The 26,397-nt window shown below is 46.6% G+C and overlaps 1 protein-coding gene, 1 long non-coding RNA gene and 1 other non-coding gene across 9 annotated transcripts in view; 1 reads left to right on the top strand and 2 right to left on the bottom strand.

The window, feature by feature from the left end:
• SLC11A2 (solute carrier family 11 member 2) overlaps nucleotides 1–26,397 on the bottom strand; it is a 72,942-nt gene that overhangs the window by 46,193 nt on the left and 352 nt on the right. Inside the window, exon 1 of one of the 6 annotated variants that reach the window (XM_055294844.2) lies at nucleotides 1,296–1,399. The exons of 3 other annotated variants lie outside the window; for them this stretch is intronic. The gene's annotated coding sequence lies outside the window, so the exon portion shown is untranslated. Of the gene's footprint in view, nucleotides 1–1,274; nucleotides 1,400–26,397 lie in introns of those variants that run through there. 2 more of the 6 variants (XM_055294838.2, XM_063610551.1) reach the window with 2 other exon arrangements.
• LOC129491083 (uncharacterized) lies at nucleotides 2,795–26,393 on the bottom strand. 2 transcript variants are annotated; one of them, XR_008660451.2, is made up of 3 exons: nucleotides 22,834–26,393; nucleotides 22,618–22,729; nucleotides 2,795–2,927 (listed from the first exon to the last, which is right to left on the bottom strand). It is a non-coding gene; the product is annotated as an uncharacterized lncRNA (long non-coding RNA). The 2 variants fall into 2 exon arrangements; XR_010113888.1 differs by lacking the exons at nucleotides 22,618–22,729; nucleotides 22,834–26,393 and adding an exon at nucleotides 3,133–8,517.
• Nucleotides 13,584–13,687, top strand: LOC129492346 (U6 spliceosomal RNA). The gene has a single exon (XR_008660808.1). It is a non-coding gene; the product is annotated as a U6 spliceosomal RNA (small nuclear RNA).

The raw sequence follows: 26,397 nt of genomic DNA, 5'->3' as shown, positions 1-26,397 counted from the left end.
TCATTTACCCAACACAGGTATCACAATAAATGACCTAGTATAATGATAAGTTTCCAACCGTATTTAATAAAACAAACACGCAGCAGAAATCCTCTAGTCACATATAACTACACTATACCCTCAGATCAAAGTTAATGATGTCAATGGAAAGTATAGGCTGGAGGGTTCACTGGTGACAGGTCATGAGGCTCTGAGCAAAGAATTAAGTAATAAGGTTAGAATTCTTTAGAAGTGTTAAGGGGAAAGAAGGTAACAACAACAAAAACTCCACATCAAGAGTTCTAAGTACTTTGTTGTTTATTAACTAATTTCATACCAACAACCCTATAAGATTGATATTATCAATCCCCATTTTAAGTACGTGGAACAAAAGAACAAAGAGGCAAACAACTTGCTCAAAGATTTACAAAGCCAAGAAATTATGCGACCTGGTGGGACTTCGGGTTCCAGAAGTCAACGTAAACATAGCTTCTCCAGTTTTCACCAACAGTCACTAAAATTGAGGCCAGCAAGTTTTTAGAAGCCTACCTCCCCTTGCAAACTCTCCTTCCATATAATTTTTGCTTTTCCAAGAGATGTCACATTTAAGCGGTAGCTTTAAAAGTGGAGACATGAAACGAACAGCTGGGAGAGCCATCCAGCCCACTTACATATGTGCAATATCCCCCTGCAGAAAAACCCTGCTCATTGGAGCCTGGAATCCAGAGGGTCCCTGAGAGCTGCACAAACAGCCTTAAAACCAATCTACGCACAACTACTGAGCCGCCTGTGCAGGCTATTCACACAGAAGACGCTCCCTGGAAGTCGGTTAGGCTATAATTAGTCTTTTGTTGAAGCAGGGCGGCGGGAGGCCCCGGAGAGCAGCCCGGCCCCCGGCGGCGCCCACAAGGAGGCCACGAGAGACCTTGCCCTGTGCCCGTCGGCCTCTTTCGCGGCGTCGAAGCAGGTCAGCGCACCCCAACCACGGGCCCGGCGCGCCCTCCGGTGCAGCTGGGAGTTGGGCCATGCGTCCTAGGCCGCGGCGGGGAAGGGGCGAGACCCCCGCGACCTCCGGCGTTCCCTCCCTGCCCCCATCTTTGGGTCTTTATCTGAATGGCGCGACTCCATCAGTCCTGGACTCTGGGCCTGAGGCCCTCCCTGCCCACACCTCCCCTCACAGCCCCCGCACAGCGAGCCGGTGTCGCATCCTAGCCCCAGAGCCGGACCCCCGACACAGGCCCTCGAGCCGCCCCGCACCCCTCCCTGCCAGCGAGCGGAATACCGTGACCCCTGACCTTGCCTTCCCCTCACCTTACCAGCTCCGCAACCACCTGACACGCCGCCCCCGCGCCGACGGCTCCATATTCCGGGAGCCAGCGCCAAGCTGGCCAACGCCCTCCCCTCCCCGCGATTGGCCGACAGGACGGCAGCCGCACATCCCTATTGGCTGAAGTCCCCGCAGCGGCCGGGATGCGTGACCCGCCGACGAAGGACCGAGGCTCCGCCCACGCGGAGTCTGCATGCGGCGGCCCCTGGGGTCCCCGGCGGGAGCTGCATGCTGCATAGTTGCTGCTTGCGCTGGCCAGACCCACATGGCCCCTGGACTGGGGAGCTCCCGTCCGCTAGCAGTCTGGGGACAGATAAGATTGCTGCCCTAGTTCGCCGTGGCGCCACGTTAGGTACTGACAAGCTACGAGGTATAGCTCTATCCTGTAAAGGGTAGCCAGGCCAGGCGCGGAGGCTCACACTTGTAATGCCCAGCACTTTGAGAGACCGACGCGGGAGGATCACTTGAGTCCAGGAGTTCGAGACCAGTCTGGGCAACATAGACCCGGTCTCTACAAAAAAATTTTAAAATTAGCCAGGCAAAGGCCGGGCGCGGTGGCTCACGCCTGTACTCCCAGCACTTTGGAAGGCCCAGGTGGGCGGATCACCTGAGGTCGGGAGTTTGAGACCAGCCTGACCAACATGGAGAAACCCCGTCTCTACTAAAAATACAAAATTATCCGGGCGTGGTGGCGCATGCCTGTAATCCCAGCTACTCGGAAGGCTGAGGCAGGAGAATCGTTTGAACCCGGGAGGCGGAGGTGCGGTGAGCCGAGATCGCGCCATTGCACTCCAGCCTTGGAAACGAGAGCGAAAACTCCGTCTCAAAAAAAGAAAAAAAAATTAGCCAGGCATCACGGCGCCCGCCTGTGGTCCCAGCTACTCGGGGGCTGAGGTGGGAGGATCACTTGGGCCTGGGAGGTGGAGGCTGCGGTGAGACAAGATCGTGCCACTGCACTCCAGCCTGGGTGACAGAGCAAAACCCTGTCTTAAAAAAAAGGATAGCCACCTGGCAGGTACATTTCCTCGCACCCCCAGAGCCACATCATAGTATCTGCTGCCCCACCAAGAGCATCCCATACCTGGGAGGAACCGCGAAACATCAGCTAGTGCAGCCAGTTCGACCGCCTCAGGTGTCCTCCCAAGCCTCCGTAGTGAATTGTTTTCCTCCTTCTCGCCCAGCTGCCTCGATTCTCCCCAGACTTTATCCTACCTATCCAAAAGCAATCCCACTCTATCGCCAGTTTCAGCCTCATACTGTATCTTTTGCTCTGAAGATGAGACTGCCAGACTGGTGAAGAGGGAATAAATGGCCTAACAAATTACCGTAATTTTCTACAATGTCGTTTACAGCCACCAAAAACATTAGATCCTCCCGCCACCCTCACTCCCCGACCCCTCGCACTGCTTACAGCATTAAAGGTAATCGAGCTTCTTTATTCACGTAAAAACAGCTAGAAGAAAATTTCATTAGTAAGAGAGATCGAGAAATGAAGAAAGGAGCGTGAACTGCAAAGAGAAAAATCCAAATAAAGTGCAAAGTAAAAACAAACTCGGGGACCAAAAAAAAGGTGGGGGAGCTTGACTTCCTGGAGCAGGTTGGTTTTCATACAGAATTTCTCCTAGAGAAAAAAGAAAATGCACAAATTAGTTCTGAGATTCTTGCTACAGTACATCTGTGGAGTTTCAGAAAGGTTTGATGAAGTTCCTCCAGACCAGAACCTTTCCTTTGGGAATTTCTATTATAACTAGAAAATAAAATTGCTAGAGCTGTACTTGTCACCCTTTCAGGTCTGCTCAGCTTGGCAGCTTCCCTGGGCTACTTACTTAGTTCACAGTGTGGAGCTGCCTCCGTCTTAAGCTGCTTCTTCCTCATGGTGCAGAACTGGTTTGACTTTCCCAATGCCAGCTCCTGCCTCTATATATGAAGACAAGTGCGCCTCCCTCAGTTAGATAAAGGGCACTTTTGGGTGCTCTAAGCAACACAGCTTTCTAAAGAGGGGCAAGGAATTTCAAGAGGCAAACCACGCCCTCCAAAGCCTAATCAGATTTCATCTTTGACCTGTCGTGAAAAGAGAAGCATTATATATCTGCCACTCCTAGATATTAATTAACAATTTATTGAGTTCAAAAACTTTTATTCTAAGATTTCATCTCTATACCATTTGGCAGGAGCAAGAGCAGGTGGCAAGCCTGTGAGTGCCAGTGGTTGAAAGGGGTGGAGTAAGAAATTGCTTCCCTTCTCTGCTCCTCTTGGAGTGCAGCTGGTTCAGGCTCCACAGGTGCACTAGGACTCTGCTCCTCTGAGACGTGAGGTGAAACCATTAACCCCAAGCCTGACAGTGCACTTGTATTTTCCACATAGGTACGTGCAGCACTGATGCAATTATGAGAAGTCTCAGAGCGTGGGTGGAAATGCTGCCTGCTCTATATTATCCCTTGGGATCTAAAGGACCCGCTGGCTTCAGCCTGGTCAATCAGTGATCCACGAGCAGACATCAGAGCCACGCAAACTCCGGACTTGGTGCCTGATGGAAAGGAAAAAAACCCAGAGACTACAAGAGAGAAGTCCAGGGCATGCCTAGAATTTCTCGATCTGGGAGGAGGGGAGCTGAAAGAATGGGGAAATTTTGCCTCAGGGAAATAACTTAGGTGACAAAGCTGCATAGGAGAAGCATTGGGGTGGCATAAAATACAGGAGAGAAGAAAACAGCTGCTGCTTTCAGGTAGCAGGCAGTTTTCTAGTAGTTTTCAAGAAAATCTGCTTAGTACCATAAAAACATAATAGCTTAGAATGGAAAAGAAAGAAAAGCAGTAATCGATTCAAATAAGTCAAGGCAGGCTTCCAGCAAGTGGCTCTGGTTCCTACCTAGAACAACCATTGAGTCAGGAGAAAGAATTATGGATCTCCTGCCCAAGGACCCAGATGAAAGGTCTCTTTGCTTCAGGGCTCTCTTAATCACGAAAGTCAAATAACTACAACTTGACCTGTCTCCTGTCCTTGTTCTACATCAAGTAACTTCCCCAAGGCAAAGCTGTCTCTGCAGATTGGGCTGGGGGCCAATTTGTTCCACTTGAAGGGAAAATAGAAGCACCTGTAAAATCACCCAAGAACTAAAGTCTTGGAAGGAAAAGGCCTATTTGAGTTTAGGAATTCTTACCCTGGGCAACATAGGGAGACCCCCTCTCTACAAAAAATTTAAAAATTAGCTGGGTGTAGTGGAACGTGCCTGTGGAACATCCCAGCTTCTTGGGAGGCTGAGGTGGGAGGATCATTTGAGCCCAGGAGGTCAAGGTTGCAGTGTGTCGTGATCACACCAGAGCACTCCAGCCTCTGCAACAGGGCAAGACCCTGTCTCAAAAAAGTGGGAGTGGAGAAGGGACAAAGAAATTTGTAACTGTTATGAGTGTCAGGTTTAGACTATGCCAAAGGTCATGTTGAGGTCCAGAGGTAGTGGGTGGATGAGCAGAAAGAACACTTGGGGAGCCGTAGACAGGTGAAAGATGATTTTATCCAGCAGCAGCTCTCATCAACAGCTTTCTCACACTGTCTGCCCTGTCTCGGCTGCTTAGTCCAGCTCCCACACACAGTTGTGTGCCCCCTGCCTTCAGGGTCAGCAGCTTAACTCTCTGAGCATGAGCAAGCTGAGCTGTGTCCTGGCTCCTCTCTGTCCATCTGAAAAAACACACTCCATTTTTGCCTTCCTGGTCCCCAATTTATACTTAAGAGTAACTGACAACATTAATTGAATTTTTATTGCGTACCAAACGCTATATTTAACACTTCACAAGCATTAATCCTCATAGTAGGCTGGCACAAAAATTCACGCCTGCAATCCCAGCACTTTGGGAGGCCGAGGCAGGCAGATCACTTGAGGCCAGGAGTTTGAGAACAGCCTGGGCAACATGGCGAGACCATGTCTCTACCAAAAAAAAATCCTCATAATAAACTAATGGGGCAGGAACTATAATTTATTATTATTCTTATTTTGCAAATTAGGAATCTGAGACTTGGAGTATAATTTGCCTAAGGACACAGCTAGTTAGTGGCAAAGCCAGGCTTTGAACACAAATCTGTTAGACCCACGAGCCAAGACTCAATCACCACACCATATTGCCTCCATCTTGTACACCTTAAACAATTATCTTCCATTCAAAAATTGAGACAAGAATAACACAGGGTAGTTACAGAAGAACAGAAAACTCCAGGAGTTCAAGACTGCAGTGAACTGTGATCATGCTAATGCACTCCAACTTGGGCAACAGAGCAAGACCCTGTCTCTAAAAAAAAAAAATTTAAAACAACAACAACAAAAACCTGTGGATTGTGGCCAGGCACATTGGTTCATGCCTGTAATCCCAGCACTTTGGGAGGCCAAGGCGGGAAGATCACTTGAGCTCAGGAGTTTGGGGCCAGCCTGGCCAACATGGTGAAACTCTGTTTCTACTAAAAATACAAAAGTTTGCTGGGGGCCGGGCGCGGTGGCTCACGCTTGTAATCCCAGCACTTTGGGAGGCCGAGGCGGGCGGATCACGAGGTCAGGAGATCGAGACCACGATGAAACCCTGTCTCTACTAAAGATACAAAAAAATTAGCCGGGCGTGGTGGCGGGCGCCTGTAGTCCCAGCTACTCGGAGAGGCTGAGGCAGGAGAATGGCGTGAACCCGGGAGGCGGAGCTTGCAGTGAGCCGAGATTGCGCCACTGCACTCCAGCCTGGGCGACAGAGCGAGACTCTGACTCAAAAAAAAAAAAAAAAAAAAAGCTTGCTGGGTGTGGTGGTAGGCGGCTGTAGTCCCAGCTACTTGGGAGGCTCAGGCAGGAGAATCGCCTGAACCCGGGAGGCAGAGGTTGCAGTGAGCTGAGATGGCGCCACTTCATTCCAGAAAAAAAAAAAAAAAAAACAACTGTAGATTGCAACCAGAATATTTTTTCTTTTCTTTTCTTTTTATTTTAAGAGCGCCCTGAAGCAAAGAGACCTTTCATCTGGGTCCTTGGGCAGGAGATCCATAATTCTTTCTCCTGACTCAATGGTTGTTCTAGGTAGTTGGACACAGCAAGAAAACAGGGTCTCCCTATATTGCCCAGGCTGGTTTCAAACTTCAGGACTCAAGGGATCCACCTGCCTTGGCCTTCCAAAGTGCTGAAATAAAACAGAATTTTTTTTTTTTTTCTGAGACAGAGTCTTGCTCTGTCACCCAGGCTAAAATGCAGTGGCGCAATCTTGGCTCACTGCAACCTCCACCTCCCACGTTCAAGCAATTCTCCTGCCTCAGCCTCCCAAGTAGCTGGGATTACAGGCATCTGCCACCATACCCAGCTAATTTTTCTATTATTAGTAGAGTCAGGGGTTTCACCATGTTGGCCAGGCTGGTCTCAAACTCCTGACCTTGTGATCTGCCTTCCTCAGCCTCCCAAAGTGCTGGGATGACAGGCGTGAGCCACTGCGCCCAGCCAGAATTTTAAAAAAATAGAATAGAAAATATGAGAGAATGTCACAGGCACTAAGGTAGGTATTGTTTTGTGCAACTTTAAGAGTGTGTGCGTGTGTGCGGGGTTACTGTAAAATATATTTCTTGCCTGGACACGGTGACTCTCACCTATAATCTCAGCACTTTGGGAGGCCAAGGCAGAAGGATCACTTGAGCCCAGGAGTTCAACAGCAGCCAGGGCAACATAATGAGATCCTATCTTTACAAAAAATAAAAAATTAGGCCAGGCGTGGTGGCTCACACCTGTAATTCCAGCACTTTGGGAGGCTGAGGTGGGCCGATCACTTGAGCTCAGGAGTTCGAGACCAAGTGAGCAACATGGCAAGACCTCATCTCTAAAAAAAATATGAAAATTAGCTGGGAGCGGTGGCACATGCCTATAGTCCCAGCTACTGGGGAGGCTGAGGCAGGATAATCACTTGAGCCCGGGAGGCAGAGGTTGCAATGAGCTGAGATCACACCACTGCACTCCAGCCTGGGCAACGGGAGTGAAACCCTCTCTCAAAAAATAAATAAATAAAAATAAAACTTAGCAAGGCATGGTGGTGCAAGACTGTAATCCCAGCTACTTAGGAGGCTGAGGGAGGAAAATCGCTTGAACCCAGGAAGTGGAGGTTGCAGTGAGCCAAGATCACACCACTGCACTCCAGCCCGGGTGACAGAGCGAGATTCCATCTCAAAAAAAAAAAAAAAAAAAAAAAATTCAGCCAGGCATGGTAGCCTGCTCCTGTAGTCCCAGCTACTCTGGAGGCTGAGGCAGGAGGATCCCTTGAGCCCAGGAGTTCAAGGCTCCAGTGTGCTATAATTGCGTACTTCACTCCAGCCTGGGTGACAGGGTGAGACCTCATCTCTTTTTTTTTTTTTTTTAAAGACAGAGTCTCACTCTGTTGCCCAGACCGGGGTGCAGTGGCGCGATCTTGGCTCACTGCAACCTCCACCTCCCGGGTTCAAGCGATTCTCCTGCCTCAACCTCTCGAGTAGCTGGGACTGTAGTCTTGCACCACCACGCCTGGCTAATTTTTGTATGTTTGGTAGAGATGGGATTTCACCATATTGGCCAGGCTGGTCTCAAACTCCTGATCTTGTGATCCACCCTCCTTGGCCTCCCAAAGTGCTGGGATTATAGGCGTGAGCCACCGTGCCCGGCCTGAGACCTCATCTCTTCAAAAAAAAAAAAAAAAATTAGCCAGGCTCAGTGGCTCACACCTATAATCCGAGCACTTTGGGAAGTTGAGGCAGGAGGATCCTTTGAGCCCAGGAATTCAAGGTTGCAGTGAGCTATGATTATATCTCTGCACTCCAGCCTGGGTAACAGAGTGAGACTGTGTTTCAAAAAAAAAAAAAAAAAATTACTAAATAAAAAAATATATATGCCCTACCTCACATAATTGTGTTAAAATTAAGTGATATGTAAATACAAGATTATTTTATAAACTATAAAAATGTTCATAAGTCTTAGGTAAAAAACCTGTATATAATGTTAAGTAAACAAGTGAAATTCGATGTAGTAGAAATTATACAGCTAAATGTGCATTAGGTATGATTTTGTTTTGTTGTGTTTTGTGATTGTCAATGACAGAAACCCAATTCAAACTGCTTGTGCTCAAAAGGAGCTGAATCACTCACATAAACTGGGAAACCCAACAACACAGCTGACTGTAGGCAGGACTGAAGCTGGGGACCCAGATATCACCAAGTCACTGTCCACCTGTCCCTTTCCTTTTTTCCCTCCCCCACCCCTCCTCCTCCTCCTTTTTTTTTTTTTTTTTTTTTTTTTTTTTTGTAATAGGGACAGGGTCTCATTTTGTTGCCCAGGCTGATCTCACACTTCTGGTTTCAAGCGATCCTCCTGCCTCAACATCCCAAAATTCTTCGATTACAGGCTAGGGCCACTGCACCAGGCCCTGTCTCTTTCTTTCTATTTCTCACTCTCTAGTCTCTGCTTTAGAATCAGTGTGGTTTTGTTCTCAGGCAGGTTTCCCTGCATGATAGAACAGTGACCACCATCTGCACTGGGCTGACTTGGTTCTTTTTCCTATAGTTCCAGCAAAAGTCCCAGGGAAACTTACTCGGGAGGCTGAGACAGGAGGAACACATGGGCCCAGGAGGCAGAGGTTGCAGTGAGATTGCACCACTGCACTCCAGCCTGGGCAACAGAGCAAGACTCTGTCTAAAAACAAAAACAAAAACAAAACAAAACAAAAAAGATGAGTAGTGTCCTAGCCTAGACTCCAAGAAGTCTTTCCAGACTAACACAGAAAGCTCTGCCTGCTACCTAGCTTGGGTCATGAGCCAATCCCAAACCAAAAACAGTGGCCATGGGGTGCCTGGGACACAAGCTGATCCTTGGAGGCAGGGGGTGGGGTCAGCCCTGCTTGAGTCACCTGAACTAAAAAAGAGGTTGGTGGGGGAGTCTTCTCAAGGGGTACAGTGAGAGATTCAGAATGATTGCACTTTTTTTTTTTTTTTGAGACAGAGTCTCGTTCTATCACCCAGGCTGGAGTGCAGTGGCACGACCTAGGCTCACTGCAACCTCCACCTCCCAGATTCAAGCAATTTTCCTGCCTCAGCCTCCCAAGTAGCTGGGATTACAGGTGACCGCCATCACGCCTGGCTAATTTTTGTATTTGTTTTGTTTTGTTTTGTTTTGTTTTTTGAGATGGAGTTTCACTCTTTCGCCCAGGCTGGAGTGCAGTGGCACAATCTCGGCTCACTGCAACCTCTGCCTTCCGGTTTCAAGTACTTCTCCTGCCTCAGCCTCCCAAGAAGCTGAGATTACAGGTGCCCACCACCACGCCCATCTAATTTTTGTGTTTTTAGGAGAGACAGGGCTTCACCATGTTGGCCAGGCTGGTCTCAAACTTCTGACCTTGTGATCCACCCGCCTTGGCCTCCCAAAGTGCTGGGATGACAGGTGTGAGCCACCATGCCGGGCCTAATTTTTGAATTTTTTTAGTAGAGACAGGGTTTCGCCATGTTGGCCAGGCTGGTCTCGAACTCCTGACCTCAGGTGATCCGCCCACCTTGGCCTCCCAAAGTGCCGGCGAGAGCCACCCCGCCCGGCCTATGACTGTACTTCTAATACTGAATAGGATTAGTCTGGAAAGACTTCTTGGAGTCTAGGACACACTTATCTTGCTGTTAGTTTCTTCTGTTTAATTTTCTCATATGCCAATCAATGCAGTAAGGATACACAACATATACGTTCATTTAATTTAGTTTCATTCATTTAACAAGTGCACTATTTGTAGAGAATCTACTATGTTCCAGGCACTGATTCTGGGCAGTGGGATATAGCAATGATAAAGACATAAAAAGTTCCTGTTCTCTGAAAACCTATATTCTGTGGGGCAGACAGATAACAACCAGTCAATGAGTATACATCAATAAGTACAGATCATTAAATTTTATTAAAAAACAAATTTAAAAATCAGGAAATGGAGCAGCAAGAGCTATAGGTGGGAGATCAGGACTATTTCAGAAGAGATGGTTAAAGACCTCGCTCAGTGACTTTTGCTTTTTTTTTAATTTATTTATCTTATTTTTTGAGACAGAGTCTAGCTCTGTCACCCAGGCTGGAGTGCAGTGGCACGATCTTGGCTCACTGCAACCTCTGCCTCCTAGGTTCAAGCGATTCTCCTGCCTCAGCCTCTTGAGTAGCTGGGATTACAGGTGTGGGCCACCACACCCGACTAATTTTTGTATATTTTTTATTTTAGTAGAGATGGGGTTTCACCACATTGGCCAGGCTGATCTCGAACTCCTGACCTCGTGATCCACCCGCCTCAGCCTCCCAAAGTGCTGGGATTACAGGAGTGAGCCACCGTGCCCTGCCACTTTTCGTTTTGTTTTTTTGAGACAGAGTCTCACTCTGTCACGAAGGTTGGAGGGCAGTGCTGCGATCTCAGCTCACTGCAACCTCTGCCTCCTGGGTTCAAGCAATTCTCCTGCCTCCCTGAGTAGCTGGGATTACAGGCGCATGCCACCACGCCTGGGTAACTTTTGTATTTTTAGTAGAGATGGGGTTTCACCATGTTGCCCAGGGTGGTCTCGAACTCCTTACCTCAAGTGATCCACCCACCCTGGCCTCCCAAAGTGCTAGAATTACAGGTGTGAGCCACTGCATCCAGCCCATGTACATTTCTTAATAAATATATGAAATATGTTAACTTTTTTTCTACATTGAAACAATTTTTATGACGGTGATATCAAACTGCAAAATCCTTGAGGCCTTTCTAATATTGATTCAGCTAGGTAAGACATTTATGAGTCTTGCTGAATGTGCAAATGTATTTAAATTGAGAGCACAGCCGGGTGCAGTTGCTCATGCCTGTAATCCCAGCACTTTGGGAGGCCGAGGTGGGGGATCACCTGAGGTCAGGAGTTGGAGACCAGCCTGAACATGGTGAAACCCCATCTCTACTAAAAATCCAAAAATTAGCTGGGCGTGATGGCGGGCCCCTGTAATCCTGGCTTCTAAGGAGGCTGAGGCAGGAGAATCTCTTGAACCTGGGAGGCGGAGGTTGTGGTGAGCCGAGATCACACCATTGCACTCCAGCCTGGGGGACAGAGTGAGACTCCATCTCAAAAATTAAAAAATAGTAAAAATAAATTGAGAGCACTTTGAGGCAAGGGCTTCCTTTCTTTCATAGGAACTGAACACAGAGGAAGCTCAGTAAATGGTGCTAGTGGAACAACGGGGGTAACACAGTGAATATCAATACTGATGAGAGGGCTCCCAGGTGACCCTGCCAAAGCTGGGTGGGGAAAATTTTCCTCAAAGAGTTTCCTTAACTCTGTCCTTTTGCTCTAATTGCTGTGGACGTGCCAGGCAGCACAAAGTGGCTCCTGAGGGTGGTTCCTGCTGATGCTGGGTAAAGGTCCACTTATTGAGAGCTAAGTACTAACACAAAGTAAAAACTCCTCTGATTTCAAGCATTAGTGAGGCTTATGTTGCTTGGAGGAGAAAAAGCTTGGAGTGGGGCACATGTGTGGAGGATGGAAAAGGAGAGGATGGGAGAAGTCAGAAGAGACCCACCCTCCCTAGTTGATTGATGACAGTTTCCCTGAATTTGGAACTCCTATAACAAATACATACTAGGCACTGCTTATCACCCAGTGATGCCTTTATCCTTGAATTGCACTGACTTTGATGTGTTTGATGTTAATTCTTTACTATATACAGTAGTTCTAGATTGCTTTTTATTGTTATATGGTTTATCCTTTGCTTGTCTGTTTTATTAATTTTCAGAGTATAAATTCTTAGACTATATTTGTGAATAATACATTCTAAATTTAGTTCAGTGTCTACCTTAATTGCCCACTGCAAGCAATCACTGATAAAAACTTTTTTTTTTTTTTTGAGACAGAGTCTCACTCTGTCACCCAGGATGGAATACAGTGGCATGATCTCGGCTAACTGCAGCCTCCTGGGTTCAAGCAATTCTCCTGCCTCAGCCTCCCGAATAGCTGGGATTACAGGTGCATGCCACCATGCCTGGCTAATTTTTGTATTTTTAGTAGAGACAGGCTTTCACCATGTTGGCCAGGCTGGTCTCTAACTTCTGACCTCAGGTGATCCACCCGCCTTGGCCTCCCAAAGGGCTGGAATTACAGGCGTGAGCCACCACACCCGGCCTGATAAAAGTTCTTTGATGATGCTTTTTGATGACTGCAATTACAAAAATCAAAGGCTACTTCTTGGCTGGGCGCGGTCACTCACGCCTGTAATCCCAACACTTTGGGAGGCCGAGGAGGGCATATCCCCTGAGCCCAGGAGTTTGAGACCAGCCTGGGCAGCATGGTGAAACTCCATCTATACTAAAAATACAAAAATTAGCTGGGCGTGGTGGTACACTCCTGTACTCTGTCTCTTAAAAAAAAAAAAAGCTACTTCTTGTAAGTTTAGAATACTGCTCCTTCTCTGGAGATACTAGTCTCCTCTTCAAGTCGTCTCTCACAAATTGGTTTCAGGTGGACTCTCCTGAAACCTTTCAGTTTGATGGTCAGGAGACCTGGGTACTAATCTTAAATTCACCAACAACTTATGTGTAACTCTGCTTCAGTTTCACAATCTTCTGGAAAAAGACGGGAAAAAAAGCACATAGGATTCTCTTTACCTCTTCTTTCCCACTTGCTTCTTTTTTGTTTGTTTCTTTGTTTTTTGAGGCGGAGTCCCACTCTATCACCCAGGATGGAGTGCAGTGGCTCGATCTCGGGTCACTGCAACATCTGCCACCCAGGTTCAAGCAATTGTCCTGCCTCAGCCTCCCAACTAGCTGGGATTACAGGGGCCTGCCACCATGCCCGACTAATTTTTGTATTTTTAGTAGAGATGGAGTTTCACCATGTTGGCCAGGCTGGTCTTGAACTCCTGACCTCGTAATCCACCTGCCTCGGCCTCCCAAAGTGCTGAGATTACAGGCATGAGCCACTGCGCCCGGCCCTCCCACTTGCTTCTTTAAACGCCTTCAGTGAGCCAAGATCACCACTGCACTCCAGCCTGGTGACAGAGAGAGACGCTGTCTCCAAAAAAAAAAAAGGCCTTTGAAGAGTTATTCTAAGCCTGGGGCCTTTTATATTCCCATTCTCTTCAAGAAAAAGACTCTGAGGGAGGAGATGAGAAGCAGAGAGTCCCAAAGATGATGAAGAATCACATAATGAGGCACTGAAGTATCAGAAGACGGAAAAGGAATAGGCAAAAATAAACTCCAGGGCAATTAAATATCGAAAGTTGTAAAAACAAAACAAAACAAAACAAAACACCAACCAACTTCAAAATTATCTGGTGCTCACTTTGGCAGCACATATACTACAACTGGAACCATACAGAGATTAGCATGGACCCTGTGCAAGGATGACACGCAAATTCATGAAGCATTCCGTATTTTTTTTAAATTTATTTTTAAAGGCTGAGCACAGTGGTTCACAGCTGTAATCCCAGCACTTTGGGAGGCTGAGGCAGGCAGATCACTTGAGTCCAGGAGTGTGAGACCAGCCTGGGCAACATGGTGAAACCCTTTCTCTACAAAAAATACAGAAATTAGCCAGGCATGGTAGCGCATGCCTGTAGTCCCAGCTACCTGGGAGGCTGAGGCAGGAGGGCCATTTGAGCCCAGGATGTGGAGGTTGCAGTGGGCTGAGATTGCACCATTGCAGTCCAGCTTAGGTGACAGAGTGAGACTTTGTCTCAAAAACAACAACAAAATTATTTGAAAAAATATATAGTATTTTTATACTCAAGATAAAATTTTAACAATAAAATTATGAAAAAGCAGAAGTAAAAATGGTCCATTTTGATTAAATTGACTATTATAAATATTTAAAACTCCCATCTAAAAAACTTTTTTTTCTTTTTTTTGACACAAAGTCTCACTCTGTCGCCCAGGCTGGAGTGCAGTGGCCCAATCACAGCTCACTGCAGCCTTGACCTCCTGGGCTCAGGTGATCCTCCCACCTCAGCCTCCCAAGTAGCTGGGACTACAGGCACATGCCACCATGCCTGGCTAATTTTTTCCAAATTAAACTGACAATGATATTTGTTTCATATCTACAGAACCATCAATAATCTAAAATTCTGACTGTTTTAAGTGTCAATGAGGATATGGAAAAACTAGGACTCTGATATCCTGTAAAACTGATACACTCACTTTGGAGAGCAACTTGATAATATCTACTCAAGTTGAAAATGCACTTATTCTTTGATCTAGAAAGTCTACTTCCAGATAAATGCCTTAGAGCATTGTTTTTCAATCCATTAGTGAGTCATAAAATCAGTGTAGTGAGTCATGTCCAGCATTTTACAAAAATGAAACAGGACAGAATGCAATAGAGTAGGAAACAGAGTGCATATAGCAAGGGCAGGTATTATTTTGTTAAATTTTTATTTCATCTATGAACTGGGTCTTAATATAAAACGTATTTCCATAGTGGTTTCAAAAAAAAACCTCTAAAAACATTCCTTCATAGAAACTCTCATCCATTAGCACTAGGAGACCTGTTGGAGGATATTCCCTGAAATGTAGTGTTTGTAATAATGAAACACTAAAAACAATGTAAATGTCAATCAGTAGCAAATGGATAAGCAGTTGGGGTGTATTCATGTGATGGAACACCATTCAGCAAGCTAAATGAATGAACTTGCTGGGCCAGTGGCTCACACATGTAATCCCAGCACTTTGGGAGGCTGAGGTGGGTGGATCACCTGAGGTCAGGAGTTTGAGACCAGCCAGGTCAACATGGCAAAACCCTGTCTCTAATAAAAACACAAAAATTAGCCTGGTGTGGTGGCATGCGCCTGTAATCCCAGCTACCTAGGCGGCTGAGGCAGAAGAATCGCTTGAACCCAGGAGGTGGAGGTTGCAGTGAGCAAAGATCGTGCCACTGCACTCCAGCCTGGGTGACAGAGCAAGACTCTGTCTCGAAAAAAAAGAACAAAAATTTTAAAAATTAAGAAAATAAAATCAATGAACTTAATCTAGATGAACAAATTATGAAAACAAAGTTAAGGAAACAAGATACAGGAAAATAAGCGCCACATGAAACAAATTACATGAATTTTTAAAACATTAAGAAATACCATATATATGTAAATCTTCATATGTATGTATACGTATGTGTGTATAGATGTATGTATGTATATATGTATGTGTGTGTAAATACATCATAGATAGATAGATAGTCAAAGAATTAAAAGCAGACTAGGCTAGGCACAGTGGCTCATGCTTGTAATCCCAGCGCTTTGAGAGGCCCAGGCGGTTGGACCACTTGAGGTCAGGAGTTCGAGACCAGCCTGGCCAACATGGCGAAACCCCGCTCTACTAAAAATACAAAAATTAGCCAGGCATTGTGGCACGGGCCTGTAGTCCCAGCTACCCAGAGGCTGAGGCAGGAAAATCGCTGAAACCCAGGAGGGGCGGAGGTTGCAGTTAGCCGAGATTGCGCCACTGCACTCCAGCCTGAGAGACAGAGTGAGACTCTGTCTCAAAAAATAAAACAATTAAAAATTAAAAAAAAATGAAACCAGGCTAATATAAAAGGAATGCCTAAAGGGAAGGAGAAAAGGAGGAGAATTGGACTTGGAAGGCGAAAATAGGTATGATACTATTTATTCATTTTGGGTAGTGGATACATAGATGAATGTTATAGTATTCTTTGTTATTATCCTTTTAAAAAAATTTTAATACATACACAAGAAATAGGATTAGGTGGCTTTTGGGAATTAGGTTTTACTCTTGCTCAGAGAGTATCATAAAACTGTATTAACCATTGGTTATTAAGACCCTTGGCCAGGGCTGGGCGCGGTGGCTCATGCCTGTAATCCCTGCACTTTGGGAGGCCAAGGTGGGTGGCTCACCTGAGGTCATAAGTTCGAAACCAGCCTGGCCAACATGATGAAACACCATCTCTACTAAAAATACAAAAAATTAGCTGGGTGTGGTGGTGGGTGCCTGTAATCCCAGCTACTCAAGAGGCTGAGGCAGAAGAATTGCTTGAACTCAGAGGGCGGAAGTTGCAGTGAGCCAAGATTGCGTCACTGCACCCAGCCTGGGCAACAAGAGTGAAACTCTGTCTCAAACAAAACAAAACAAAACCCTTGGCAGGGCTGGGCGCAGTGGCTCACGCCTGTAATCCCAGCACTTTGGGAGGCCGAGGCAGGTGGATCACTTAAGGCCAGGAGTTCAACACCAGCCTGGGTAACAGGCCAGGCTAGAAACCCTGCCTCTACTAAAACAAAATTAGCCAGTCGGGCACGGTGGTACATGACCTGTAGTCCTAGCTACTTGGGAGGCTGAGGCACCAGAATCACTTGAACTCAGGAGGTGCAGGTTGCAGTGAGCTGATATTCAGACACTGCACTCCAGCCTGAGCAACAGAGTGAGATGCTGTCTCAATAAATAAATAAATAAAACCCTTGGCCGGGTTCGGTGTGGTTCATGCCTGTAATCCTGGCAATTTGGGAGACTGAGGTAGGAGGGTTGCTTGAGGCCAGGAGTTTGAGAACCGACCTGGGCAACACAGTGAGGCCCTGTCTCTACAAAAAAATTAAAACTAACTTAAAAAAAAAAAAAACCTCTTTAAGGCTGGGCCCAGTGGTTCACACCTGTAATCCTAGTCCTCTGGGAGATCAAGGTGGAAGAATCCCTTGAAGCCAGGAGTTTAAGATCAGCCTGGGCAACATGGCAAGACCTCCTCTCTATAAACAGATTAAAAGACAAACAAAAACTCTTTCATTCTGGTATTTTCCCCCCAGTTCCTTGGGAAGAATAACTGTCCCAAATCAGCTTGTCAAATTTAGTGAATTAGTAACTAAAAGTGGCAAATCACTGCAGTTATTACCTTTGCTACAAAAAGAAACTTTACCTTTCCCTAAGGTTTCATTCTTCCATATCTTTGCACATATTGTTCCTTCTTTCTTCCTAGAAATGATAATCCCAGTGATACTTGGGTTTGGGGGCTCCAATCTTGTGCCATTTATTCCTACTACTTGTCTGCCAAGCAATCTCCAATTGACTCTCCACAGACTACTTCAAATCTGACTTTTCTTCACCTGGAAGCACCACTACTGCCACCACCATCAGAATTTATAAATTTACAGCCAGGCACAGTGGCTCACATCTGTCATCCCAGCTACTCGAGAGGCTGAGGCAGGGAGAAGTGCTTGAACCCAGGAGGCAGAGGTTGCAGTGAGTCGAGATCACGCCACTGCACTCCAGCCTGGGTGACAGAGCGAGACTCTGTCTAAAAAAAAAAAAATTTATGAATTTACTACTCCTTCAACTTTTTTTTTTTTCGAGACAAAGTCTCACTCTGTTGCCCAGGCTGGAGTGAAGCGGTGTGATCTCGGCTCACTATAATCACCTCCCAGGTTCAAGCGATCCTCCCACCTCAGCCTCTAGGGTAGCTGGGATTATGGGCAAGCACCACCACGCCTGGCTAATATTTGTGTTTTTGGTACAGACGGGGTTTCACCATGTTGGTCAGGCTGGTCTCGAAGTCCTGACCTCAAAAGATCTTCCCGCCTTGGCCTCCCAAAGTGCTGAGATTGATTACAGGTGTGAACCACTGCACCCAGCTGCACATTTTAATATGTAAGGCAATGCCTTATGTTTCCCAAGGAGAAGAACTAAAAGATAGTTTTTGGCCAACCTTATATGAAGTAGTCAGATGTCTACTTTAAACATCTACTTAGTGGAAAATGTAAATCTAATATTATTTAGCAACACATATTTTAAATCACATATAAAACATTGATTTAGAAATAATACTTTTTCGGTCAAATTTTATATCATAATTTTATTCAAATCATCAATGTCATCATCATTCATGCCACTTTTATTGTTAGCTAGCCCAATTTGCAGAGCAAGACATCCTTACATATATCTAAGTTGAGGACAGTTTTTTTTTTTTTAGTTCATGCTATGTTTGTACGTTCTTGGCTTATACAATATAATTTCCGTTTGTTTGTTTTTGAGATGGAGTTTTGCTCTTGTTGCTCAGGCTGGAGTGCAATGGCGTGATCTCGGCTCACTGCAACCTCCGCCTCCCGGGTACAAGTGATTCTCCTGCCTCAGCCTCCCGAGTAGTTGGGATTAAAGGCATGCACTACCACACCTGGCTAATTTTGTATTTTTAGTAGAGACGGGGGTTTCTCCATGTTGGTCAGGCTGGTCCCAAACTCCTGACCTCAGGTGATCCACCCGCCTCAGCCTCCCAAAGTGCGGAGATTACAGGCATGAGCCACCGCGCCTGGCATGTTTTTTGTTTTCTGGGTTTTACTGAAATGGATTCTGAGTTTGTCACCCAGGCTGGAGTGCAGTAGTGCGATCTCAGCTCATTGCAACCTCCATCTCCTGGGTTCAAGCGATTCTCCTGCCTCAGCCTCCCGAGTAGCCAGGATTACAGGTGCCTGCCACCTCACCCAGCTAATTTTTGTATTTTTAGTAGAGATGGGGTTTCACCATATTGGCCAGGCTGGTCTCCATCCGCCCGCCTTGGCTTTTCAAAGTGCTGGTATTACAGCATGATCCACTGTGCCTAACTCTCTGGTTTTTTGTTGTGTTTTGTTTTGTTGAGATGGAGTCTCCCTCTGTCACCCAGGCTGGAGTGCAGTGGTGTGATCTCGGCTCACTGCAACCTCCCCCTCCTGGGTTCAAGTGATTCTCCTGCCTCAGCCTCCTGAGTAGCTGGGATTACAGGTGCACACCACCACGCCTGGCTAATTTTCGTATTTTTAGTAGAGACAGGATTTCACTATATTTGGTCAGGCTGGTCTCAAACTGCTGACCTCGTGATCTGCCCACCTTGGCCTCCCAAAGTGCTGGGATTACAGGCATGAGCCACTGTGCTCAGCCTCTGTAGTTTTTATTTTATTTTTGAGATAAAGTCTCACTCTGTCACCCAGGATGGACTGCAGTGGCATGATCTCAGCTCACTGCAACCTCCGCCTCCCGGGTTCAAGTGATTCTCCTGCCTCAGCCTCCCGAGTAGCTGGGATTACAGGTGTGTGCCACCATGCCCAGCTAATTTTTGTATTTTTGGTAGAGACGTGATTTCACTATCTTGCCCAGGCTGGTCTCGAACTCCTGACCTCAAGTGATCATCCTCCTCAGCCTCCCAAAGTGCTGGGATTACAAATGTGAGCCACCACGCTTGGCCATATTCATTTAATAAATATTTAATAAGCCCCCCTTATGTGCCAGGGACTGGAATACAGTGAGCTTAGACTCCCGTGGGGAAGATAGCCATGAAATGTATAATGACACAGCTAATTAATTATGATAATGTTAAGTACTATGAGAAATAAGTATAGCTAGCTACAAAGTGAGTAACAGGAACCTCAATCTGTAGGGTTAAGAGTTTCCTGTAACCGAGCTGTTTATATACAGTGCAGCACTAACTCATATGCCCAGCCTGCCTGGGTTCAAATTCTGACTCTATCTTGAGCAGATTATTTGTTTTTTTTTTTTTTTTTTTTTTTTTTTTGAGACGGAGTCTCGCTCTTTCACCCAGGCTGGAGTGCAGTGGCGCGATCTCGGCTCACTGCCGGCTCCGCCCCCTGGGGTTCACGCCATTCTCCTGCCTCAGCCTCCCGCGTAGCTGGGACTACAGGCGGCTGCCACCTCGCCCGGCTAATTTTTTGTATTTTTAGTAGAGACGGGGTTTCACCGTGTTAGCCAGGATGGTCTCGATCTCCTGACCTTGTGATCCGCCCACCTCGGCCTCCCAAAGTGCTGGGATTACAGGCGTGAGCCACCGCGCCCGGCTTGAGCAGATTATTGAACCTCATTTTCCTCATCTATAAAGTGGAGATAGGTCTGGCTTAGTGACTCACACCTATGTGAACCCAAAATATCTGAGATAGGTCTCAATCAATCTAGAAAGTTTATTTTGCCAAGGTCAAGGACGTGACACAGCCTTAGGAGGTCCTGATGACATGTGCCCAAGTTGGTTGTGGCACAGCTTGGTTTTTCTTTTTTTTTTTTTTTTTTTTTTTGAGACAGTTTCACTCTTGTTGCCCAGACTGGAGTGCAATGACGTGATCTCGGCTCACCGCAACCTCTGCCTCCCAGGTTCAAGCAATTTTCCTGTCTCAGACTCCTGAGTAGCTGGGATTACAGGTGTATGTCACCATGCCCAGCTAATTTTTGTATTCTTTTTTTTCTTTTTGAGATGGAGTTCCGTTCTTGTTGCCCAAACTGGAGTGCAGTGGCACAATCTCAGCTCACCACAACCTCTGCCTCCCGGGTTCAAGCAATTCTTCTGCCTTGGCCTCTGAGTAGCTGGGATTACTGGCATACGCCACCAAGCCTGGCTAAGTTTGTATTTTTAGTAGAGACGGGGTTTCTCCATGTTGGTCAGGCTGGTCTTGAACTCCTGACCTCAGGTGATCCACCTGCCTTGGCCTCCCAAAGTGCTGGGATTACAGGCATGGGCCACTGCACCCAGCCTAAGTTTTGTATTTTTAGTAGAGACGGGGTTTCATCATATTGGTCAGGCTGGTCTCGAATTCCTGACCTCAGATGATTTGCCTGCCTCAGCTTCCCAAAGTGCTGGGATTACAGGTGTGAGCCACTGTGCCTGGCCCACAGCTTTTTCTGGTTTGTTTATTGAAACACAGTCTCGCTCTGTTGCCTAGGCTGGAGTGCAATGGTGTGATCTCAGCTCACTGCAACCTCCGCCTCCCGAGTTAAAGCGATTCTCCTGCCTCAGCCTCCTGAGTAGCTGGGATTACAGGCACGCACCACCACGCTCGGCTACTTTTTGTATTTTTAGTAGAGATGGGGTTTCACCATGTTGGCCAGACTGGTCTCAAACTCCTGACCTTGTGATCTGCCCGCCTCAGTCTCCCAACGTGCTGGGATTACCAGCGTGAGCCACCGCGCCCGGCCCACAGCTTGGTTTTATACATTTTAGGGAGACATAAGACATCAATATGTGTAAGATGTACATTGGCTCAGCCTGGAAAGGTGGAACAACTCGAGATGGGGGAGAAGGCTTCCATGTCATAGTTAAATAAGAGACAAACGGTTGCATTCTTTGGAGTCACTGAATTAGCCTTCACTGAATACACATGTGAGAGGAGGGTGGAGGAATCACTTATGCTTTGGTTGGACGTGGTGGCTCATGCCTATAATACCAACACTTTGGGAGGCCGAGGTGGGCAGATCACTTGAGGTCAGGAGTTTGAAACCAGCCTGGCAAACAAGGCGAAACCCCATCTCTACTAAAAATACAAAAACTAGCCAGGCATGGTGGTGGGTACCTGTAATCCCAGCTACTCAGGAGGCTGAGGTAGGAGAATCACTTGAACCTGTGAGGTAGAGGTTGCAGTGAGCCAAAATTGGGCCACTGCACTCCAGCCTGGGTGACAGAGTGAGACTGTGTCTCGGGGGAAAAAAAAAAAAAAGCATCTCTCATGCCTTAATCTGGCTTGGTGAAGCAATAGGGCAAAGGAAGCAATCAGATATGCATTTGTCTCATGCAAGCCTCAGAGGGATGATTTTGAGTTCTGTCTATTCTTTATGCACAAGGAATTTCCTTGTGGGCAATTGTGAGAGAGCTTTTTAAAAATCCTTGTAGCTTTTTTAATCTTTGTAGCTAGCTTATTTAGGAATAAAATGGGAGGCAAGTTTGCCTGACATAGTCACCAGCTTGACTTTTCCCTTGGCTTAGTGACTTTGGAGTCCTGAGATTTTTTTCACACCTATAGCCTCAGCGCTTTGGGAGGCCAAGTCAGAAGAATCACTTGAAGCCAGGAGTTTGACACTAGCCTGAGCAACATAGTGAGACCCTGTCTTTATGAAAGATACAAAAATTTCAAGGGGCAGGAGTTGAAAAACTAACTATTGGGTACTATGCTCACCACCTGCGTAACGGGATCATTTGTACCCCAAACTTCAGCATTATGCAATATACCCATGTAACAAACCTGCACATGTACCCCTGAATCTAAAATAAAAGTTGTAGTTATTTTATTTTATTTTTGAGACAGAGTCTTGCTCTGTTGCCCAGGCTGGAGTGCAGTGGCATGATTTCAGCTCACTGCAACCTCTGCCTCCCAGGTTCAAGTGATTCTCCTGCCTCAGCCTCCCAAGTAGCTGGTATTACAGGCATGTGCCACCACGCCCAGCTAATTTTTGTATTTTTAGTAGAGACAGGGTTTCTCCATGTTGGTCAGGCTTGTCTCGAACTCCCGACCTCAGGTGATCCAACTGCCTCAGCCTCCCAAAGTGCTAGGATTACAGGCGTGAGCCACCGTGCCCAGCCCAAAGTTATTTTTTAAAAATACAAAAATTAGCTTGGCAAGTGGCAGCACATACCTGTAGTCCCAGCTACTCAGAAGGCTGAGGCAGGAGAATCACTTGGCCCAGGAGTTTGAGGCTGTAGTGTGCCACTGCACTCCAGCCTGGGTGACAGAGCAAGACCCTGTCTCTTAAAAAAAAAAAAAAAAACAGAATTTACCTCAAGAAGTTATAATGGGGAATAAATGAGTTAACATACATAAAAGCACTAAAACCAATGATGGCACAGAGTACCTGTTCAATAAATGTTATTATTCTCATTTCAGCTGGAACATGAAAAACAAGTAGGAGTAACCTAGGGGGAAGGGAAATGGGAAAAAACTTTAAGCAGAGAGAGCAGCAAGTGCACAAGCCTAGAGGAAGAACTGCCTGGCCTACAGAACTGAAAGGTTAATGTTTCTTAGTATAGAAAGCTCAATGGAGATACCATACAATGAGGTTGGCGAGGTAGGCCAAGGCCATTAATGAAGGGCCTTGTAGATCACATTAAGGAAACTGAACTTGATCCTAGGAGTCTGAGGAAACCTGAAAGGTTTTTTTTTTTCAGACGGAGTCTTGCTCTGTCACCAAACTGGAGTGCAGTGGCACAATCTTGGCTCACTGCAGCCTCCGCCTCCCAGATTCAAGCAATTCTCCTGCCTCAGCCTCCGAGTAGCTGGGACTACAGGAGCGCGCTGCCACGCACGGCTAATTTTTTTGTATTTTTAGTAGAGATGGGGTTTCACCATGTTGGCCAGGATGGTCTTGATCTCCTGACCTCGTGATTCACCCGCCTTGGCCTCCCAAAGTGCTGGGATTACAGGCGTGAGCCACTGCGCCCAGTCGGAAACTTGAAAGGTTTTATAAAAAGAAATGACAAGCTTAGATTTGCAATTTTAAAAGCTCTCTCTGGCTACATACAACATGGAGAACTGGTTGGAGGGAAGACAAAACATATGGCAGGGAAACCAGTAAAGAGGCTGCTGTAGAAGTCGGGACCAGAGGCTTGCAGCTTAGCCTAGGGTGCTGGCAGAGAAGATGGAAGGAAGCTGGCTGACTGAAGAACAGCTAGAAGATCGAACCAACAAGACGCATGTGTGTGTGTGCACGCGCGTGCGTGTGTGTGTGTGTGTGTGTGTGTGTGTGTAGGGGGGGAAGGGGGAAGAGGCCTAAACACTAAATAAATATCTCAGGAAAGGGCTGGGTGCAGTGGCTCAAGTCTGTAATCCCAGCACTTTGGGAGATCAAGGCAGGTGAATTGCTTGAGTCTAGGAGTTCAAGATCAGCCTGGCTAACATGGCAAATCTCTATCTCTACTAAAAACGCAAAAATTAGCTGGGCATGGCAGCATGTGCCTGTAATCCCAGCTACTTGGGAGGCTGAGGTGAGAAGACCACTTGAGCCCAGGAGATCAAGGCTGCAGTGAGCCATGATGGGGCCACCGCACTCTAGCCTGGGCGACACAGCGAGACCCTATGAAAGAAAGAAAGAGAGAAAGAGAAAGAAAGAGAGGAAGGAAAGAAAGAAAAGGAAGGAAAGGAAGGAAGGAAGATAAAGAAAGAAAAGTCTGAGGAATGACCTGTGTTCTGCCACATCCTTTCATTGCATGAAATGCCTTCCCCTCTACTCCATCCTTTCACACAGTTCCTTCCTGTTTTCTCCACAAAACTCTGATTTTGTTTCCTTCTTTCCAAGAGAGTTCCAGAATTTTAGAGCTGAACATTCTTGAGTAGTTGACATGACTCAGAAGCTACCTGAAGATGGCTGGGCACGGTGGCTCATGCCTGTAATCTCAGCATTTTGCGAAGCTGAGGTGGGCAGATCACCTGAGGTCAGGAGTTCAAGACTAGTCTGGCCAACATGGTGAAACCGCGTCTCTACTAAGAATACAAACATTGGGCTGGGTGTGGTGGCTCACACCTCTAATCCCAGCACTTTGGGAGGCCAAGGTGGGAGGATCACGAGGTCAGGAGATCGAGACCATCCTGGCTAACACGGTGAAACCCCGTTCCTACTAAAAATACAAAAAATTAGCCAGGCGTGGTGGTGGGCACCTGTAGTCCCAGCTACTCGGGAGGCTGAGGCAGGAGAATGGTGTGAACCCGGGAGACGGAGGTTGCAGTGAGCCGAGATCACGCCACTGCACTCCAGCCTGGGCAACAGAGCGAGACTCTGTGTCAAAAAAAAAAAAAAAAAAAGAATACAAAAGTTGTCTGGGCATGGTGGTGAGCGCCTGTAACTCAGCTACTCGGGAGGCTGAGGCAGAAGAATCATTTGAATCCGGGAGATGGAGGTTGCAGTGAGCTGAAATTGCGCCACTGCACTCCAGCCTGAGTGACAGAGTGAGACTCTGTCTCCAAAAAAAAAAACAAAAAAAACCTACCCGAATATGAAGACCACGTCTTAGTCAACTTTTTTTTTTTTTTTTGAGACAGTCTCACTCTGTTGCCCAGGCTGGAGTGCAGTGGTGTGATCTTGGCTCACCTCAACCTCCACCTCCTGGGTTAAAGCGATTCTCCTGCCTCAGCCTCCCGAGTAGCTGGGATTACAGGCGCCCGCCACCACATCCGGCTAATTTTTGTATTCTTAGTAGAGACGAGGTTTCACCATGTTGTCCAGGTTGGTCTCGAACTCCTGACCTCGGGTAATCTGAGCGCTTCGGCCTCCCAAAGTGCTGGGATTACAGGCATGAGCCACGGCACCCAGCCGTCTTAGTTAACTTTCTATCCCGTCCACCCCATTTACCCAACACTTGTGAAGATCCAAGGCCATCTTTTAAAACTTTTCCTCTGACTGCACGAGTGGTACAGTCATTAATAACCCGTGCTAATATAAAGCTCTGTGACCCATAAAGCATTATACAGATGTGGGAGCTTTCACAGCTGTATTCTCTTTGGATCCTCACAGAATTCTTATAAAATACGTACTATTATAAGGGAAATAAACTCAGAGCTAAAGTGACATATCCAAGGTAATATTCACTGAAACAAATGTCAATGCCGAGATTGAACCTATATCCAGGAAACCCACATGGGATGCTCTACCACCTTCCATGAAGAATAAATATTCATATATATCCGAGAGAACTGTTAATTCTTGGAGGCAGTTAAGTACCACTTCTGGGAATCCTTCTTAGTTTCAAGTATTAATTTATTCAAACATGTTTACTGAGCACCTACTATGTGCTAATTATGGCACCTAGTGTTGGAGGTGCAGCAACGAACAAGGCAGAGAAGACGCTTACCCTCATTCTAGTTCAGGGAGCTGTCAAACAAGGACACAAATACATAAACACTATAAGTGATAGATGCTATAAAGAAAATACAAGGCCGGGTGCAGTGGCTCACGCCTGTAATCCCAGCACTTTGGGAAGCCAAGGCTGGCGGATCACTTGAGGCCAGGAGTTGAAGACCAGCCTGACCAACATAGTGAGACCCCGTCTCTACTAAAAATACAAAACTTAGCCGGGCGCGGTGGGGGGGGCGCCTGTAATCCCAGATACTCGAGAGGCTGAGGCAGGAGGATCGCTTGAACCCGAGAGGTGGAGGCTGTAGTGAGCCGAGATGGCGCCACTGCACTCCAGCCTGGGCGACAGAGCAAAACTCTGTCTCAAAAACAAAACAAAACAAAAAAGAGTAACATGAGAGTAAGTGTGAAGTGTGTCCTTTTCGCCGGCACTGCTTCAGACAGGGTGGTCACAGAAATCCTCTCAGAATAGTTAACATTTAAGTTGAGACAGAGCTTGGTCTTCGCTAGGTGCTTAACGAAAACCATTTTCCCACAAACTTAGTTCTGGAAACGACAAAGAAAGGAAAAAGT

This window comes from Symphalangus syndactylus, chromosome 10 (assembly GCF_028878055.3).
Source record: "Symphalangus syndactylus isolate Jambi chromosome 10, NHGRI_mSymSyn1-v2.1_pri, whole genome shotgun sequence".
NCBI lineage: Eukaryota > Metazoa > Chordata > Mammalia > Primates > Hylobatidae > Symphalangus > Symphalangus syndactylus.
Note: the sequence above shows the minus strand (reverse complement) of the source record. Positions and strands in the feature narration are given on the sequence as shown.